The 18794-nt window shown below is 37.3% G+C and overlaps 1 protein-coding gene across 4 annotated transcripts in view; it reads right to left on the bottom strand.

Annotated features, from left to right (window-relative positions):
• The window catches only part of PCDH9 (protocadherin 9), a 697627-nt gene that overhangs the window by 77588 nt on the left and 601245 nt on the right, over window positions 1–18794 (bottom strand). The window lies entirely within an intron of this gene.

Here is an 18794-nt window from a genome sequence, read left to right as displayed (position 1 = left end):
GCATTCCCCTTAATGGCAAGACTGGTCCAGTTTGTTCACCTGTGGGAAAGATGGTGTATTGCAGTAAAGAGTAACTAGAGCACAAGAAGCAGGCAATGTATGTCTCTGTACCTTTTGGAGGGGAAAGACCACCAAAGGAAAAAAATATTTAATGCTTCCTGATATGAGGTGACTAAGATTTCTAGATTTGGTATTAAACCTCTCTGAGGCTGCTGCAACTGTTGGCAGTAAATATTAATTATGGGTTGGTTACTATTAAATAAGGAAACTACATGCACAAATCTTTAAAATAAGGTTAAAACTGTGGATTATTTTTTGGCACTTTCAGTTACTCTGCAGAGATTTTAATGCCATCTGAATGCTAAATCCATACCAATGTTCCTGCCCAGATTAAACATCATTTTCATTGATAAATTTGAGGCTTTAGCAGACTGAAAGGGCAGGATTTCTGTGAAATAACTTCACATATCTATGCTACAAAGGTGTCTGTATCTGAAGACAACTTAGACTCCTTTATAGTCATTTCAGAGAAACAGAAAATTCCTGGATGTGATTCATCTCATACTGAAGGGGATATTTAAACCAAGTTACATGAATTGTTCCTTAAAAGTGCCTGTTTATCTCCACTGACAATACAGAGAGTAACTGGAGGTAGACACTTACAGTTCAGAAGAAACTCATTCCAGATCTTTTGCAGCAGTGAAGATCTACCACAAAAGAAGTCAGCTCTGAATGCAGAATCTACCTAACATTTTTATGGCATTAAAAAGGAGTCTGAGATTGCTCAACACTTTGGACAAAGCTGTCATATGTCTCAGACATCTCAGTACTAACATCTTTTGTGAAATCATGTGCAGTGTTAATACCTTGCACAGGGTTTTTCCTAAAGGTAGCTAGGTAGAGATGTTCAGAAATTAAGTAATAAAGTAGATAATCAGTAAAGAACTGGCACTTTTACACATACCCTTGCTTTCAAGAGAAAGGACTCTCAAGCCAGCACATCTGGGCAATCAGTTTTAGATTTCAACTTTAGCCCCTTATCAGGGGAAGGATATCAAAAAGCAGTAATAAAAAAAAGCACTTTTCTTTAGTTTTTGTTCTCCTTGTAATGGAGTTGTAAGCTCCTGTTTCCTTTATTTCTAAATTTATATTAATACTAAAAAAAAAAAAAAGTCATAACCTTGAATAGCACAGTCAGCTTTTCAAAAAAAGAATCTTCACGTTGCATTTTCCTTTGAGTCAGCTTGACGTGGATGACACAATACAAGGATAGAGAGCATAAATACCACAATGATGACCTGTTAGACAGTACCCCAAATACTGGTCAATTTACTTAAAAGTTCACTAGCTTTTTTATTTTCTTTTTTCAAGTTCACTTGCTCATCCTTTTCTTTCTTTTTCTTTTTAATTATTATTTCAGGTTTTTTGGATAAGTTGCTTTGGTTTGAAATAATTGCACCCTGGAGTTCCAGAATAATGGAGGTCCGGGCACACTTGGAAACCAGCCAGGTGCCACAATTTTCCCCTAAACTGCTTGCTGAGCAGGTCAGCAACTTGAGGACCGTGATACTGCTGAGTATGAAACTAGAAACTAGTTACTGAGAAGCTATAAATCACAACTAAAATTTAGAGCCTGCTAAAGAGATTAAGAAAAAGAAGCATGTGATGCTTTTGGCACCCACAGTGCAATAGGGACATTGCTTATAAAGGAAAAATTGCTAGAGCATTAAGGCTCTTTTCGCCAAGATAAACCCAGTACTGTAGTTTGTTTTATGGTTTATAAAGTATCTGCTTTATGGTTTATAAAACCTGGTGAACAAAGTCAGGAAACAGTATAAACAGATATTCCAGTGTTAGCCAAATACTTCAAAAGTTTCTGGAATTGGTGGGAGAAATGTTAAATGAAAGGAAAAAAAAAAAAGTAACTACAGCAAAGTAATGCTGATACAGTTCTAAATGCTAAGTATGAGGCTATTCTTTTCAGTTCACTGAAAGATATCTGAAAGCACTGAAAACACAGTTTTATCTGGGTTTGTGTGTGTATATATATAGATATATCTTCATATAGAATGTAGAAAAAAGTCAGTTAAATGCCAAAGATTGGATCAGCCTTAAGAACAGTGATGCAACTGTTCAGTAGTGCTATAGGAATACATAGATAAGAAGAAATAAACACAGAGTATATCTGTACTGCTAAATAAATGAGACTAGGGAGCAAGCTGGAGCACTAGCCATCATGACTGCAGAAGTGTCTGCAGCATTCTTAACCACTCTTGCCAGGACACAACCCCAGCACAGCTCATGGGTCGGTTCATGTCAGAGACCTCAAAATTCAGCATGGATGTAACCATAGCAGTTTTAGATCCCTTCACCCTGTGCTGCTCTCTATCAGCACTGTCCCAGCAGGCTAACGCTGGTAGCCTAAGAAAGCCTTGGCGTTCTTTAGGACCTCGTATGCCCATACCTGAAACACAACACACATCCTCTGTTTCTTGCTATAAAAACATTGCTTTGATAGTTTGCAACACAGCATTCACATCACTTCAAAACGTTCTGAACTGGTACTAATGCCTCATACAGAAGTACCAGCTGGGTCTCTAAGGACACCCACAGCTCAACACAGCCAGTCTGCTCCAGAGGGACACAATCCCAAATAATGAGGTTATGAACCATGCTGCAGCACTCGTTATATGTAAATAACATATGTTGGACATGTGATAGAGAGTCCAGTTGTTCACCAGCATTAGTAAAAGTACTACCCTATTTATGATTTACTACATTTACTACATAACTCAGAGGTAAAGTAAAAAAAAAAAAATTTAAAAAATAATAAAAAAAAAACATTAAAAAGGCACTAGAAATGCAAAAAAAAAAAAAAAAAATTGAGGAAACAGAACCTGGATCACTACTTAATTTTAGGTCCTTATTTCAGCCAAATAAATTGGGAGGCCTTCAGTTACCCTTCCTAAGTAGTGGAAAGGGCCTGGCATAACCCCATATCTCCACAGGCAAATTAAGGTCTGCATAGTTAAATGTCTAAACTTAGGTAAGATGCTTCTGAATCCTGGAGAACTGAGAGCCTGAGAGAGCAAGCGTGAATGTGTGAGAAGAAATGTAACAGAACAGCAGAGGAAGGCAAAATTTATGTTTGAAATGCTGAACAATACAGTGAAGTGTTGATAGTCTGTGGAAAGAAAAAACACCCTTACAAACCTGTTAAGTGAACTACTGTGATCTTTTTTCTCAACAGGTGGCTATGAGAAAAAATATATGTTTAGATGATAAATTGAAAGCAAGAGCACCAGTGCAAAGTTCATGAAATGCTGTAGGAAATTTTAAACAGTTTTTGTTCGATACACTTTTCTAATGAACCTGCTCTTCTTATTTTTTCTGGAAACTTATGGGAAACTTCAAGACCAGCTGTTTTTATCCTCAGTCTCATGTATTGCCATGTTATGTCTTTTCCCTGTAACCTAAAAAATGCCAAAACTTAGCAAGCAAAAACCCCCAAGAAATTCAGAGCATATACATATACAAGATTTAGATTTTTCATATAATATTTAAATTGTATATCCTTCTATTTTTTAGCTACTTCACATGTTTTATTTCATCCTGATTTGAATACAGTTATTTGGATACTTCTAAGAGCAATGAAACTGAAATTAATCATTATGCACCACAATTTGGCTTGCTTCCACGGGAAAAGAGATAACAGTATTCCACTGTAGAACATTTTAAAGGATTATGTTTCTTTGATGTAAAAGAAGAGCCTAAGGAAATACATAAAACAACACTTCAGTTTTTACCTTCACACCACTGCACAAGAAATACCAAACTTTAGAGGAGAAGAAAAGAGGAGGAGGAGAATCCTACACAATTGATAAATTAAACTTCATGCCTTAAAACCTTTGTTAAATGAATGATTAAACAATAAAGCATTATACAATGAGTGTGTGTTGTGGGTGTGATGAGGGGGTGTAAGTGAAGGACAACTGCAGTAAGCACTTTTGTGGAAAACAGGAGGAGTAAAAATAGCTGTATTCCTATCCTTTGTCCCAATCACAGTGATTTAATATCAAACAAAAAACATACAGTAACTTCTCTCCTGCAATAGTCACCATGTGCACAAAGGCATGTATTTCAGGACACATGGGATTGGATTTTCATATTTATCTTGTTATTGCTAGAAGAGGCAACTAACTCCCACAAAGCCATGCTTTAAACTTACAGCTGGCTAACACTTGCATGATGAGTGGTGAGAATAAACTACTCAAATTTCTGTTTAATCTGTATAAACATTATGAGATACTGACTGTAGGGCTTCTGATGATAAGCCTAGCATCACGTTATTGTTTCCATACACTATTGAAACCTCATTGAGCTGAATGACTTTAACCTTAAATTTCTTTAAGAATTTCAAGGAATAGCCTTTAGGCTTGATCAGCCCTCAAATGCTTTCACACTTAACTCTTATTGACTTCAAGGGAGTTGCTCAGGTATGTCTAATGGAAGATGTGGGCTCTCAATGCAAAATTTTCAGACAGATTAAAATAGTGCTATGCACTTTTAGATAGCTACATACAAGGAATATACACTTGAAATAGCCAAGAAGAGATTGGTGAATATGCCATTGTTAATCACTGAAAATTTCTGCAAACATGTTTATAAACTTGACACACCACTGAGCATATTTTATAAACTGTTTTGGCATTTTTGTCTATACCACTTTAAGCTATACTTTTAACTTCTTGGTTTCATTGAATATATTATAGGCAAATAGATTTTACATTGTATTTTTATAGCCTCACTATAACAAATCTATAGTTTTTTCAGTCCCAATGTAATTGCTATGATTGTTGCACTTCTCAAATACAGCCAGCAAGATTTTCTCTGAACTTTGAGATCCTAACATTCCTAAAGTAAAATTCCATGACTCTCAAGGCACAGTGAAATGTGTTTCAGCTTTCCATAAAATAACAGAAATCTAATGAAAACACATTCTTGGAAGATTTGCACAGTTATTTTCTGATCAAGTCAGAAATTTCTCTGTATGCTATATACATCATAAAGTATATGTTATATGATAAAGTATATAGTACATGATTTTGGTAAATCTGATTCCCCTCACTGGTGGTATTATGAAATGAATAAGTCAATCAACATGAAAAATAAGAAGTAAAAAAAAAAAAAAAAAAGTCCAGTATTTAAATTGCAAAACAGTTAATTCTATGTGCCAATGTTATTAAAGGCTTAAGTTCAGTCTTGCTTCATTCAGAAAGGTTTGATTATCATTAACATCACATAATTTCTGCCTTATTCCATTCAAATTCTATGTGGTATAGTAAATAATATATAACATGTAAGTAAATATCTTAATTTCTATTCAAAATTAATCAGCATTAAGAAACAACTATGCAAAACAAAACAATAGCAACTCACATTAACACCCAATAAGATACTACATATTATTTTAGAAGAATGGCCTTAGAAAGTGAAATTCACAGACAGATTGGTTCAGAACTGCTCATTTCGAAATCTTGGGAAGTTTTGCATCTACTTCAATGAGAGTAGACTTGTATTCTTGTCTATGTTTAAATTAACAGATTAATTTACAAATTAAGCAAACTAAAGCATGTTAAAAATAGAGATAATTCTAAATATACATATGTAGTGCATCTTCCTTTATCTTGTAAATGTCACACCTTATCTTGTAAATGTCACCCCTTATCTTGTAAATGTTTGAAACCTTTTAAAGAATTCCTTCTTCCACTAAGCTGAGTTGATTGTGAAGGAGGTTAGGACAAGGAATGAACAGTGTAAGTGGATATTTTTGTGCTGCCTTTAGTCAGCTGAAGGGGAAACAGGCACTTTTGTAATTAGGTCTCTCGATACATTAAAAATTGACTGGAGAAGGTAACCTTGACTTACTATTTGTGACTAAAGTACTATGTATATTTACAGTTCTGCAATTATAATTTCCTTTGGTGTTTAAACCCTGTGATAAGAACAGATATAACTCTCCTGAGTTCATGGAATACTTAGGCCAGAGATGACTTTCACCCTGTTTTATTTATCTTACAGTACTGTCTTATCTCTTGGGTGTAGAACCTCTACAGTTCCCCTGAAAGCATATGTAAAACTCCGGTTTTACAGGCTGAAAGTATAGATATATCAGTACAGATATGACAGACTTCCTATGCTTACACTTCACATTCTTCTTTTTTTTTTTTTTTTAAGGAAAAAAACCCATCTAGTTAAGCAGCTTAGAATGCACTGATGTGAAAAATCCCTCAGAACTCAGTAATGATGTGTTCGTCTTTCTGCACATCTGCTCAAATTCCAAGTCACAATGAAGAACCTATAAAAATTCCAAGTCAGTGAGAGAGAGCGAGACACTCACAAGTGTTAAAGTGCTGCTGAATCAGTATTTCCACTACAGACTTTTTATGGCTAAGGAAGTGTAGCAGTTATAGTCGCAATTTCCCAGCTGGGACGTGGGAACGCATGGGCAACAAATACAATCAAGGAGGCAGACCTGGTCTGTTTCCTGTAGCTTGTTACCTTCATGCTTTGTTCAAACCTCACAAAGAAGAAAAGGAGAATCTGGCCTTTGCTGATGTCAATTGAAAGTTTTGCCATTTACTTAAAAGGTTCAGAATTACTTATCTTCTTTCTACTTTTTTTTTGGTTTTAACAGAATCTTTCCTGTTAGGAAGTAAAACCTTTCTTTTTGTGTCTGAAGATAGCCTTAAGCAATAAGTCAAAGACAGGAGATCCATACTACTCAGTAATTTATTGGATCTGTTGATCTTGAAGCCAATTTATAAATCTTTAAAGTGGGCATTACTTTTCACTTGTGTAGCTAGCAGGAAGTAAAAGCAAGAAGTTGCTATGAGGAAGAAGAAAATGGCTATGGCTCTCAGTGACAAGAAAAAGAACAGAAGAGTGTAGAAGAAAAATAAACGCCAGTAATTTAGTTCTCAGAATAGTATATTTTTAACTGGGCAATGTTGAACTTAACAATATTTTCCTTTCCAACCTTTCCAATATTTTCCTAGAATTTGGTATAACTCTTAAAATATTTTAAATTTTCAGTAATTTCTCATGAATAATCATATTCATTACAAATATTAAAATTAAAATAGTTAATGTATTAAATCCCAGGCTATATTCTTTCTCTGTTGTCTCAGCAAGCCTTCAACTGATATCACTGACTGCTCCTTTCTCTGTTGATGAATGTATCTCTACATCATTCTAAATTTATACCCAATTCACAGACTATGATTGAACTGACATTAATGTGTTTGTAAAATGGATATGTGTACTACTGGGCAATGAGGTAGTGAATGAAATTCATAACAGCTAGATACAAAGCCTTGAAAGACATAAAAAAGTCAACCGATCATTACGTCACATTTTCAACATCTATTTCAAAATACAGCCATACAAGAAGGTGCAGTGCTGTTCTATTGGTCTCAGGTTGGAAGCCAACCTGACACTGTATTCGTCCATGAAGTTTTCTTCTGACATACAGTACTGCAGTGATACTGGACAGAACAACTGATGCAGGACCTTGCCCCTTTACCTCAAATATGTTTGATGAACCAGAAGAATCCACAGAGCTTGGAGAACTGGTTCCCATAGGAATGACTATGGTCATCTTTTGCTTTTGTTATTTTTACCTTTTTTATCATGCCTGACAATTTTTGTTACAGTTTCTTTAGACACTAGCCAGGAGAGATAAGTATTTACCATGCAAATAAACACAGAAATATTCTGAGAATTTAAGACTCACTTTGCCCTTGGTATGATTCTTATAGTGAAATAGAAAATACATATTTAAGATATCATTCTCCACAGCCAATCTCAACAAGAACCCTGAAATCTCAACATATATTCCTTTTGGCAGGCAATAAACCACAATTAATAAATAATATACACAGATCATTATAACATTTACACAGTCACACTAGAGTTCAGCTGTGTTAATTAGATTACGAGTAGGAGGGAAACGAATTATTCAAGATAAACCATACATAAATAAACAGCTAAAGGTTTGCTAAGGGACAATGCTGAAATTATCAACCTAATTAATTCTTCCTAATACCACCCTCCCAAACTGATTTTAAATCTGCACAGGAATGGTCTTCAAAATAAATAAAAATGCAATGGTGGGATACAATACTATGGTGGGATTAATGATCCATGAGTTTTCTGTAGAGAACGGATATTTTTCAGAAGAACCAGGCTGACACACTGGGGTAGGAAGAAGCATGTCTTAAATTGCCTGAGTTGCCATAAAGAGTGATAAATGTTCAGTGAGGCACACCCAAACATAGATTTTTTTTGTTTGTTTAAAATATTATTTTTCTCTGGATATTTGTATCTGCTGTTAAAGTAATTGATATTTCATTTGAACGAGGCTGTCTGATCATTAAATACCACTGCTCATAGATACCCAGAGTAAAATGCATTGTTGCACCTACAAATGAGAAAACTATGGAATACAATTTTAAGAGCTATAAGGAGTGAAGAACTAACATCTTAAACCATACTCAACAAATACCTTTATGTAAGCTAAATAGTTTTGTTGCCCAGTTGAATTCCAGGTCCTCATTCCCTAATTTTCATTACTACACAAATCTCAGTTCATTCATAACTTTCTAGAGGAAACCAAGTAATTGTTTCCAGAAGAAAACCTGTGTATGGTTCTGAGGACAGCTTGCTTCAGGGATCATTTGTACAGACACAGCTTCACCAGATTTGCTTCTTTTGCCCTACATAGTCCTCTAACATGCTTCCCGCAGGTTGTGTACCTGCAAGCATTCCTGCCTGCCTTCAGGCCACTTCAAAGGAAAGGCCACCCTCACGCCCTCTTTTGTGCTTTAAAATTCTCATGCTAAGCACTGCAGCATGCCCTTTGTAGTATTTCAGACACCATGATTGGAGAAAGCACACAAGAGATTATTGCTTTGTCTTAGGGTGATATAGGCATTACAAAGAGCCAGGACCATGTGCTATGTAGCATGGATGCAGTGAGTCTAGTATGAGAGGGTGTAGCCCTGAGTGATGCTCTGCATATGAGCCATTCTGCACCACTTGGCATGGGATCAGCCCCTTGGGGTGGGTGCAGGTGCAGCCAACTGCTAAACATGAATCCAAGGTGAAAGCAGCACTAGAAAGTGTGGCAGCTGATACTAGATTTCTGCTACCTGCTCTCTTCATACTACTATCATGGAAGTCTTAAATCTCCCTTGAAATTCTGGAGATTATTTTCTGTTTAGATGTAAATATTCACGCTTGTATTCAACATCATTGTAGTCAAGAGCTCAGCTGCATGCACTTAGAGAAACAAAACAAAACAAAACAAAAAAGCACATAAAAAACAAGGTCTACTTTATTGCACTGCAGCAGAGATTTGTAAGACATGTTGGAGGTAATTTCACCACTGTCTGTATTCCAATCGTACGTGAGAAGAGTATGTCTATAAGCACATACATACACAGAGAAAGACAGTGTAAACTTATCTATCTCATCCTCAAGACATCTATAAAGCTATCAGCTGAGGGGGGCGTGAAGTATATCAGGCCTGTTTTCTCCAGGCTCATTCACTTTTAGGAGCAGCAAAAGTCTCATCACTGAGGATATGCTAAAATGCAACATGCTGCAAAGAGAGCCAAATTTATACCCTCAGAATCAGCCCAGGTAGAAATTAAACCCTGCCTTTCCTTGAGGGTATGCGTACAATCAGATGCGTAGTTAGCTGTAATAGAAGAGTATCACAACAGAATTAAAAAGAAGATGAAAGCTTACAGAGTGTAAATGTGTGACACCAGTCTGAATCTGCAAACAAAAACTGATTGGCATTTTGTAGTATGAGCATCCTGAGTAAATCTTTCCTTTGCTGTTCCTCCCTAGCTCTGTGTCATCTATGGGATAAGTTTCATCCCTCACTGTAGACCGTGGCAAAGCTCACAAAACAATTCCTGAAGTTTAAATGGAGCCTTAAGTATTACTTGGTTTTGTGCCTTTCCCTTCATTAGGGACTGTACTATGTGGCACACCCCATGGATCAGTCTCTTACGATACCAGCACCCCAAGGACAGTGACCACATTCAACATCAACAGAAGCACTTTTACTACTCTGCTGTAGGCAGGGAAGCTGCATGTCCTGACCATGAGTCTGTTGCCCAGTATCCTGCAATGCTGTTTCTCACAGATAATGAGTCACACAGAACAAACTAAAGGAATACAAGGATCAGTAGCAAAAACGAAACGTAGGAACCAGAAAATAAACCATATGAAGGTACATTAAATGATCTAGTGTCATCTACCAAACTGGAAACTCTAGGGACATGATCAGTCTCTTTAAATACCCTCAGGGTAATAATATATAAAAGAAGGGATTTATTTGGTCTAGAAAATGGTAAAGACAGGGGGCATTGGCCAAAAGCAAAGGCAGAAAAGCGGTGGCAGTAAATAAGAAAAAGGTCTAAACTTTAAGATCAATTGGTTGCAGAAATAAGCTCCTTAAGGGCATTTGGTCAAGGCATTGTCATTGCAGATGGTACAGTGAAGGCCAGATAAATCATTAGTTGGAATGATGTGACATGGTTCTGCAAGGGGCTGAGTAGCTGCCCAGTCTGATGTTTTCTAGCTTTATTATTGCACAAATAATATCATACATACAGCTCTCTTGCCCCTAGGTTTCACATTTTCATTGTAATGCAGGTCTAAAAAAGACCAAAGATGGGAGAGACACTATGAATTTCAATGTCCAGCTGTTTATGTTTTGAACATCTCAAGAATTAACTGTTATATTTTTAGGATCTCATTTAGATACTGCTGAGACTCTAATTTTACACCAACTTTTTATGCATAAGAGTTGAAATGTTTGTCAATATCAGCTAGATTGATGTTAACCACAAATCTCATCATTTAAAAGTAACTTCTTGGAGCATGTCTTCTTCTTACGAAGTTACTGTCACTGGCAAAATTTTATTTTCCTTTTTTCAAATGCTTTTGAGAGATGTGGCAAGGAATGTCCATAGAAGTATAAAGTGTTAAGGAACAGCCATTAAGAAGGAAGCCATTTTCTTCATTCATGAATAAAAATTTGTAGATAAGCCATTATTTAACCAATATTTTTTTAAAGGAAATAAAGAGGAGGGAAATCTGAATCCACAGAAGTCCTGAGTATCTTATGTGAATTCCTTATTTAAAAGAAGACAATCACAAAATTCCTTTGACACTAGCAAGATCAGAACTTCATTAAATTTCATGGACATCAGCTCCCATAAGTACACAGATTAAAATGATAGGATTAAATAAACAAAAACCAGATTGTGTAATGCTATGAATTTACACTCCTAGTAACAACTAAACCTATTATGTCTGATAAGCTATTAAACGGATCTAACCAACATTTAAGTACTGTGCCTTTTTGTAGAAAGAAAGTGTAATTTCAAATGCACTTTCTTGGTTATAGTTATAGGAATTGACATGGAATAGCGATCAAGCGAACATGTCTATATGCCAAGCCACTATCACTTAACAGCAAAGGTAACACAACCGCCTGTACTGTAACTGTGTTCTGTTAGTATGAGAGCAAAGCTTATTTACAGGCTCCAGAGAGACAAAGTTTGATACCAGAAGCTAATAACTAACAGTACAATATTGCAATACAGCTGGGCTAGCTAGGATCATTGAAGAAGACCACGTCTGGGGATTTTTTGCAAAGATGATATATGAGGTTTGCTTTCTTTCTACTAAACATGTGGAGCTACACTGCCTTCAAAGCAATATTTTCTTTACTACTTTTCTCACTGTGCAGTGTCCAGAATATAGCAAAACCCAATTTTTACTCCTCTCAAATATTACACTATTGTCACTTCTCAACAACAAGATCATTTAGGAAGACCTCGGAAATAATTGTGCCCAAACCTTATGCTCTAGTAGTCATTATACTACATATCATTTACTAAAGGAAAACTCTTTTTCTTCTTTACACTCTTTGTGTAGAGTTTGCAAACAAGTGTCCTACTCCTTAATCTTGCATCAGATTCAAAGTTTGTGTCTTGATATGATCCAGATCCTTTGTTACTGGCATAAAACATTAACCTGGTGTCATATGAAGGATTTGTTGCAGTCTGTTTTCCTAAATGCATTTTAGAAATGTAATAAAAAATAAGTGTTAACAAAACCATATGGCATCTAGTTACTGAAAATAAGTAATGTATGCTGGATATGGTAAACTTGTCACTTTAGACTGATAATTCTGTGAAATTAAAAATGCTATTAAAAAGTAACTTTACTAAGTGTTCTTTTTTCCATTCCATGGGGACCTTACCTTAAAATGAATGTGTACTTAGAAAGTGAATTAGGATTGGTAATTCTAGTTAGTGATTAATTTAGCATGTGGGGTTTTTTTCAGGTACAGCTCCCAGAAGAAAAACACTGTTGCATACAGCAGACATTCTAAAGCACGCTTTTTGCTTTTAGGATAAGAAGCTCGGATTGGCTACTGTCATCTCTTATCTGCTTTGTGATCCCTGATATTTAGTCCAATATGTGCACAGCTCCCACTACTGTTGGAGAAAAGCAGTACTGAAAATGTTATTCACAGCGTTCAGTAATTTGGACAGCTGTACACCAAAGAGATTACAGCACACAAGGATACTAGCCAAGGGGGTCTCTAGTCCATCAGTTTTCACATGAACTTAATAGTTCAAGGGACATGCTGTGGCTACTGCATCTGCACTGTATTAAACATATGAAAGGCTCAAATCTGAAAAAGATCTTCTGATAAATTGCAACAAATGATTTGTTGCAATGATGGGAAAATGGTAGAGCACTGTTGCAAAATTAAATAAACAGTTTGAGTAGGAAGGAAGCATAAAGAGGCTTAGAAGAGGAGGGAGAGGGGGAACAATGAAATAGATACAGGGCGATATGATAACCAGGAACAAGACAAAAGTTCATGGAGTCTTCGAACTGCCAAGACTTTGGAATATTGGCTAGATGTGTGATATCTCTGCCAGCTTGGTAAGGAACCCCACTCCAAGTATTTCATAGTTACTGTTCCCTTTGATTCCACTTAAAAGTCAGCCACAAAGCTAGCATGATTTGTCCCTCACACACATCTTGTGTGTTTGGCTTTAGGAGTGCTTACAATGCTTAGAGCAAATCTACATAATTCAGCGTAGTCTAAAATCCATTTTCCATAATTTAATCAAAGAAGTGCTTCAAATGTTCTTTAAAAAAATGATCACAAGATGAGTTGGACAGATTTTTTTTTCATTCACTGTAAAAACCGTAAAGGAATTAATAAATATTGTATTCCTTTTCTCCTTTTAATCAACTAGATGTAAACATATAGCCATGAGCTATTTTTTCTTAGGATTAAAAAAAAGTGTCATACTGTTGTAGGTTAACACTGGTGGGCAGTTAAGCACCACACACCCCCACACCTGCTCACTCACTTCCCACCCCCAGTGGGATGGAGTAAGAGGAAAAGAAGAATGAAAGTAAGAAAACTTGGGGTCAAGATAAAAAAAAAAAAAGGTGAAAGAACATTAAAGAAGGAATTATTTAATAAGTGGAAGAACAGACAAGACAAGAAAACAAAACAAAATAAATGACGCAATAGCAATCACTCATCACTTCCCAAGGGTAGATCTGTGCCCAGCCAGTTCCCAAGCAAAAAGATGGCTAACCCTCCTGTCGAGGACTGTTATGGAACCAGAATTGTCTCGACATTGCCGTTCTACTACCATCTTCTGGTTTCGACATCCAGCCCCCGACGAAACCTTCACAGGATGCCCATGCAGAGACCAGGACACGAAAGGCGGGGCCATGGACTGCACGCACGCCTGCGCAGAGACCAGGGCGCGAAAAGCGGAGGCCAGGACATGAAAGGCGGGGCCATGAACTGCACGCATGCCTGCGCAGACACCAGGGCATGGAAAGCAGAAGCGCAAACTGCGTGTCCGCAGACCCATTCTGCGCATGTGCATGGCCCTATAAAGGGACTGCGTGCACCTTTTGAGGTCCTCACTCTCTCTTCTGTCTTTCTCTTCTTGTCCTACCCTCCGCACCTCCTTGGAAGCTGCTCCTGCGGACACAGAGACTGGACTGACTGGACCTTTGATCGACGGGACAACGTTGGACTCCGAGTGGCGGTAGCTAGTTCCTCTACGTGGCTCTCTTCTCACCCACCTGAGCACGCTCTTTCTCTTTTTCTCTCTCTCTTTCTTTTTTCCCCCCCCCGTCTTCCTACCCGGTCCTCACCCCTTCGTTCACCAAAATAAAGTCAAAAGGTTGTACGGCATTTGACCTCGTTTGCGTCTTAATCTCGTCCTTGGGATCGTATCGAAACCTCCCCCGACTTTGCATTGGGACACCTCCTCAACCCTCCTCTTTTCCCTTCTATTGCTGAGCATGACGTTATATGTTATCAAGTATCTCTTTGGTTAGTTCAGGTTATCTGCGTGGTTGTGTCAACTCCCAACCTATTGTGCATTCCCCTATCTATTCACTGGGGGAGCAGAGTGAGAAGCAGAGGTGGCCTTGATGCCATGCAAACACTATTCAGCAAAAGCTAGAACACTAGTGTCTTATCAGTATTGTTTTGATCAGAAATCTAAATGACAGCACCATAGACACTGTCTCCCACAGCATTCTCCTGGCGAAACTGACTGCTCACAGCTTGGATAAGTGCACTCTGCTGGGTTAAAAACTGGCTGGATGGCGGAGCCCAGAGAGTGGTGGTGAATGGAGTCAAATCCAGTTGGAGGCTGGTCACGAGTGGTGTTCCCCAGGGCTCAGTGTTGGGGCTGGTCCTGTTCAATATCTTCATTGATGATCTCGATGAGGGCATTGGGTACACCCTCAGTAAGTTTGCAGATGACACCAAGTTGGGTGGAAGTGTTGATCTGCTGGAGGATAGGAAGGCCCTACAGAAGGACCTGGACAGGCTGGCTTGTTGGGCCGGGGCCAGCTGTATGAGATTCAACAAGGCTAAGTGCCGGGTCCTGCACTTTGGTCCCAACAATCCCATGCAACGCTACAGGCTTGGGGAGGAGAGGCTGGAAAGCTGGCTGGCGGAAAAGGACTTAGGGGTGTTGGTCGACAGCCGGCTGAACATGAGCCAGCAGTGTGCTCAGGTGGCTAAGGCGGCCAGTAGCATCCTGACTTGCATGAGGAATAGTGTGGCCAGCAGGACTCACCTCGAATACTGTTCAGTTTTGGGCCTGCACTACAAGAAAGATATTGAGTTGCTGGAGCATGTCCAAAGAAGGGCAACGAAGCTGGTGAAGGGTGAGGAGCAGATGAGGGAGCTGGGGTTGTTTAGCCTGGAGAAAAGGAGGCTAAGGGGAGACATCATTGCTCTCTCCAACTACCTGAAAGGAGGTTGTAGCGAGGTGGGGGTCGGTCTCTTCTCCCTAGTAACACGTGACAGGACAAGAGGAAACGGCCTCAAGCTGTGCCAGGGGAAGTTTAGGTTGGATATTAGGAAAAAACTTCCTCACCGAAGGGTAGTCAGGCATTGGAACAGGCTGCCCAGGGAAGTGGTTGAGTCTCCATCCCTGGAGGTATTGAAAAGGTGTGTAGACGCAGTGCTTAGGGACATGGTTTAGTGGTGGACTTGACAGTGATAGGTTAACGGTTGGACTCAATGATCTTAAGGGTCTTTTCCAACCTTAACGATTCTATGATTCTATATGAGCTGCTATAAAGAAAATTAACTCTATCCTCGCCAGGCCCGGTACACACACACAAAATATTAGAAGTTAATAACAGGTAAATTAATTTAAAGCAGAACATATTATTGAATATTTCCCTTCAACATCATCACAGATCACATTCCATTTTAAACACGGATTTCAAGGCTGTATTTTACAAATTTTCCATCTACCTTCAGATTTTAAAACAGTTGAATGCAAACTCAAGTTCAGTCCTTTTGATGGGGTGCTAGAGGTGAGGAGGCAAAGAAAAACCCTGTAGACAGATCAAGTACAGCAAGAATAAGTTTTTAGGTTTGATTTTCACAGATTAATAATCAGTGAAAGAACTGAAGTTTAATATTTTAATCTTGTCTGCTAGCCTCCCTTTATGATGGCTCTAAACTATGTACAGAATGATACACTTATTTTGAGTGTTCTCTGATGTTGTACTGCATAAATTATCAACTTTGGTTGATAGCTGTCACACAGAAATAAAGATAAAGTACTATATATTTTAATTAATACACTTATTAAATGAAAATTAGCAGATTATCAACTAAATTAAAAAGCTGACCTGTAATTATCATAGTTTTAAATGGCAGGTTAAATGTAAAATTATCGATTAAAAGCTTAATTCATTAATGTAAGGAGAATTTCAGCACCTTTTTTTTTTTTTTTACATTTGTCATTCTTTAATTGTAAAAGAATAGGCCAAATTATCTTACTTTTCAATGATATTCATGCAAAAGTTACATGAAATTAACAGGCAATTAAAGAAGGATGAAATTAACTTTTAGCTTTGCAGGGCACTTATGTGGTTCCCAAGAGGTTAAATTAGGGGAGTAAAAGCCAAGGTCTTTATACTAGTGTGGAAATTGATTATTGCTAACCAGAGAAGTATTAAGCAATGAATAAACTAACAAAATGTGATTTTTAGAATTTTTTATTTTAGTGCAATTCATCTAGAAGGTTTCCATCAAAGCTGGTAGAGCTATGTGTCTTACATGACTGACTGATGCAGATTTCTATCATATGTAATATCGTGCACCTTTGTGTGAGCACCTAAATCAAGCCTTAGGTGCTTACTTACTGTAGCTAGATCTCCACTGACTATAATGGGAGCTTTCACACCTGTCTCAGATGTGAGGACCAAATTTAAGGTACTTCTTAGTGTTTTTCTTGTATGTTTACATACCTTTAGGGGTTTCTCTTTCCTAGGAATTGTAATCTTTGGGTTTGCCTCTCAAAATTTTTTCCTGAGTTCAGCTGACAGCAGCTACATGGGACAGAGACTTGTACAGAATATCCCCACTCCTTGCTTGATTTCAGCACTCCTGCTCTTTGTCATTATATGTTTAAGAAAGATAAAATTAACCTTGTTCCCTTAGATACACCAAATTCCTCATTCCTATCCAGAATGTTCTTGACTATCACTTTTTGCATGAAGACATGCCAGAGGAGCATTAGCCATAGGTAAAAATAATAATTTTTAAATTTACTACAAAACTCACAAATTTCCTAGGAATCACAAAATCAGCGATAGTCAGTGTCAGCGACTGAAAGCATTTAAAGATCAGTCACTAAGACATTATCATTTCCTCTTACAATTTTCTCTTACAGTTATATCAGTCCCAGCTAGTCACATTATATATATTTTAAATCCACTCCATACTTAGAAATTTAGAGCATTATGAAATGCAGCAACTAAAATAAGTAAACGAATTTGAGACAATCCAGGGGAAATATCATTATAGCAATCAGAGCTAGCAATTATGTTGTTGAATAATACTATTAAGCAGCTTCTGAGCATATAGCTCATATGCATTTATCAAGGAAACTTTTTAAAAAGAATATAGAAGACAACAAGCTCAGAAAGACAGAGTTGTTTGGATAAGCCAGAGGAAGAAGCCCATTTAGATTATCTTTTCACATTTTGCAGATTTAATATGACAATAGTCAGGTACTTTGATTATTTGATACACCTCACTCATAGTGTCTATCAAATTTTTAATAGTAGTAAATAACTTTATTGAATGTGTTTGTCATTTACACAGAGAAATTAATTCATTCTGTTTACTGTATTCTGTATATTTGTCTTACAGATTAAAAAGAGACCAGTATCTCAGGCTGACCTTTCATGACCCTGGATGAATAAATAGGACAGTAAAGAGCTATATTCATAACCTTTAGATTCCTGAATTTACGCATCAGTGAAACATACTTTGCCAGGCAAGGAATTAAACTAGAAACTGCCTCTTAAGGAGGGGATACAGAAATCCATTAAGTCTCGGCTGGATTCCTTGGTGTTTCAGGGAATGTCAACAAATTAGCTTTTATTATTTGTGCCTCAAACAATTATAAGCTCAGTGATGTTTAGAATAGAACCTAGTGAACTGAAAATGCAAATCACAAAAGAACAATTTAAAAGAAAATATTTAAGGTACTGTAATTAAAATAGAATTAAAATACACATAACAATGCTTTTATCTCAAGGCTCCCTGAGTTCAGCATCTATTTCAGAATGGGCAACTTCATCTCATTTGTGGGGAGAGGGGAAGTAAAAAAAAAAACACATTGGTGAAGGCTTTAATTCTTTACTTTGAAAAAGCATGTGAGTGTTTAACAACTTCCTTTTGGCAACCAATTCAAAAAGATTTTAACTAAAAATATTATTAGCTTCCCTTAACTGTTGTCACTCAGATTTTAAATCTTCCATTCATCTTTTTCCCCCAGTTTTAAAATCGTCAGCTGTGTCTTCTGAATTCAAGCTGAGAACATATTTGAACATGCCTTAGAAGGCAGCATCTGCTAGTCCTCCTCTCTTCCAGCACAGGGTGCCAAATTTATAATCAGAAAGAAATTAAAGAAAATGCACTTTGTGTATGGAAAGAGCAATTTTCACTTTCTTTCATTAGCTTTTGACTTTCCACTGTTCATTTCATTTTAGTGTCTTCCCTACCTGTGTTATGAGATAGTATCCAGCTTCCTTATTCACCTGCTCTGCACTGCTTGTTTCCTCTTTTTTCTATTTATTGTATTTCTCTTTAGCTACCTCTTTTTTAAAATATT

Source organism: Nipponia nippon, unplaced genomic scaffold (genome assembly GCF_047370975.1).
Source record: "Nipponia nippon isolate SJK-2023a ecotype South Korea unplaced genomic scaffold, ASM4737097v1 scaffold_2, whole genome shotgun sequence".
In the NCBI taxonomy this organism is placed as follows: domain Eukaryota; kingdom Metazoa; phylum Chordata; class Aves; order Pelecaniformes; family Threskiornithidae; genus Nipponia; species Nipponia nippon.
Note: the sequence above shows the minus strand (reverse complement) of the source record. Positions and strands in the feature narration are given on the sequence as shown.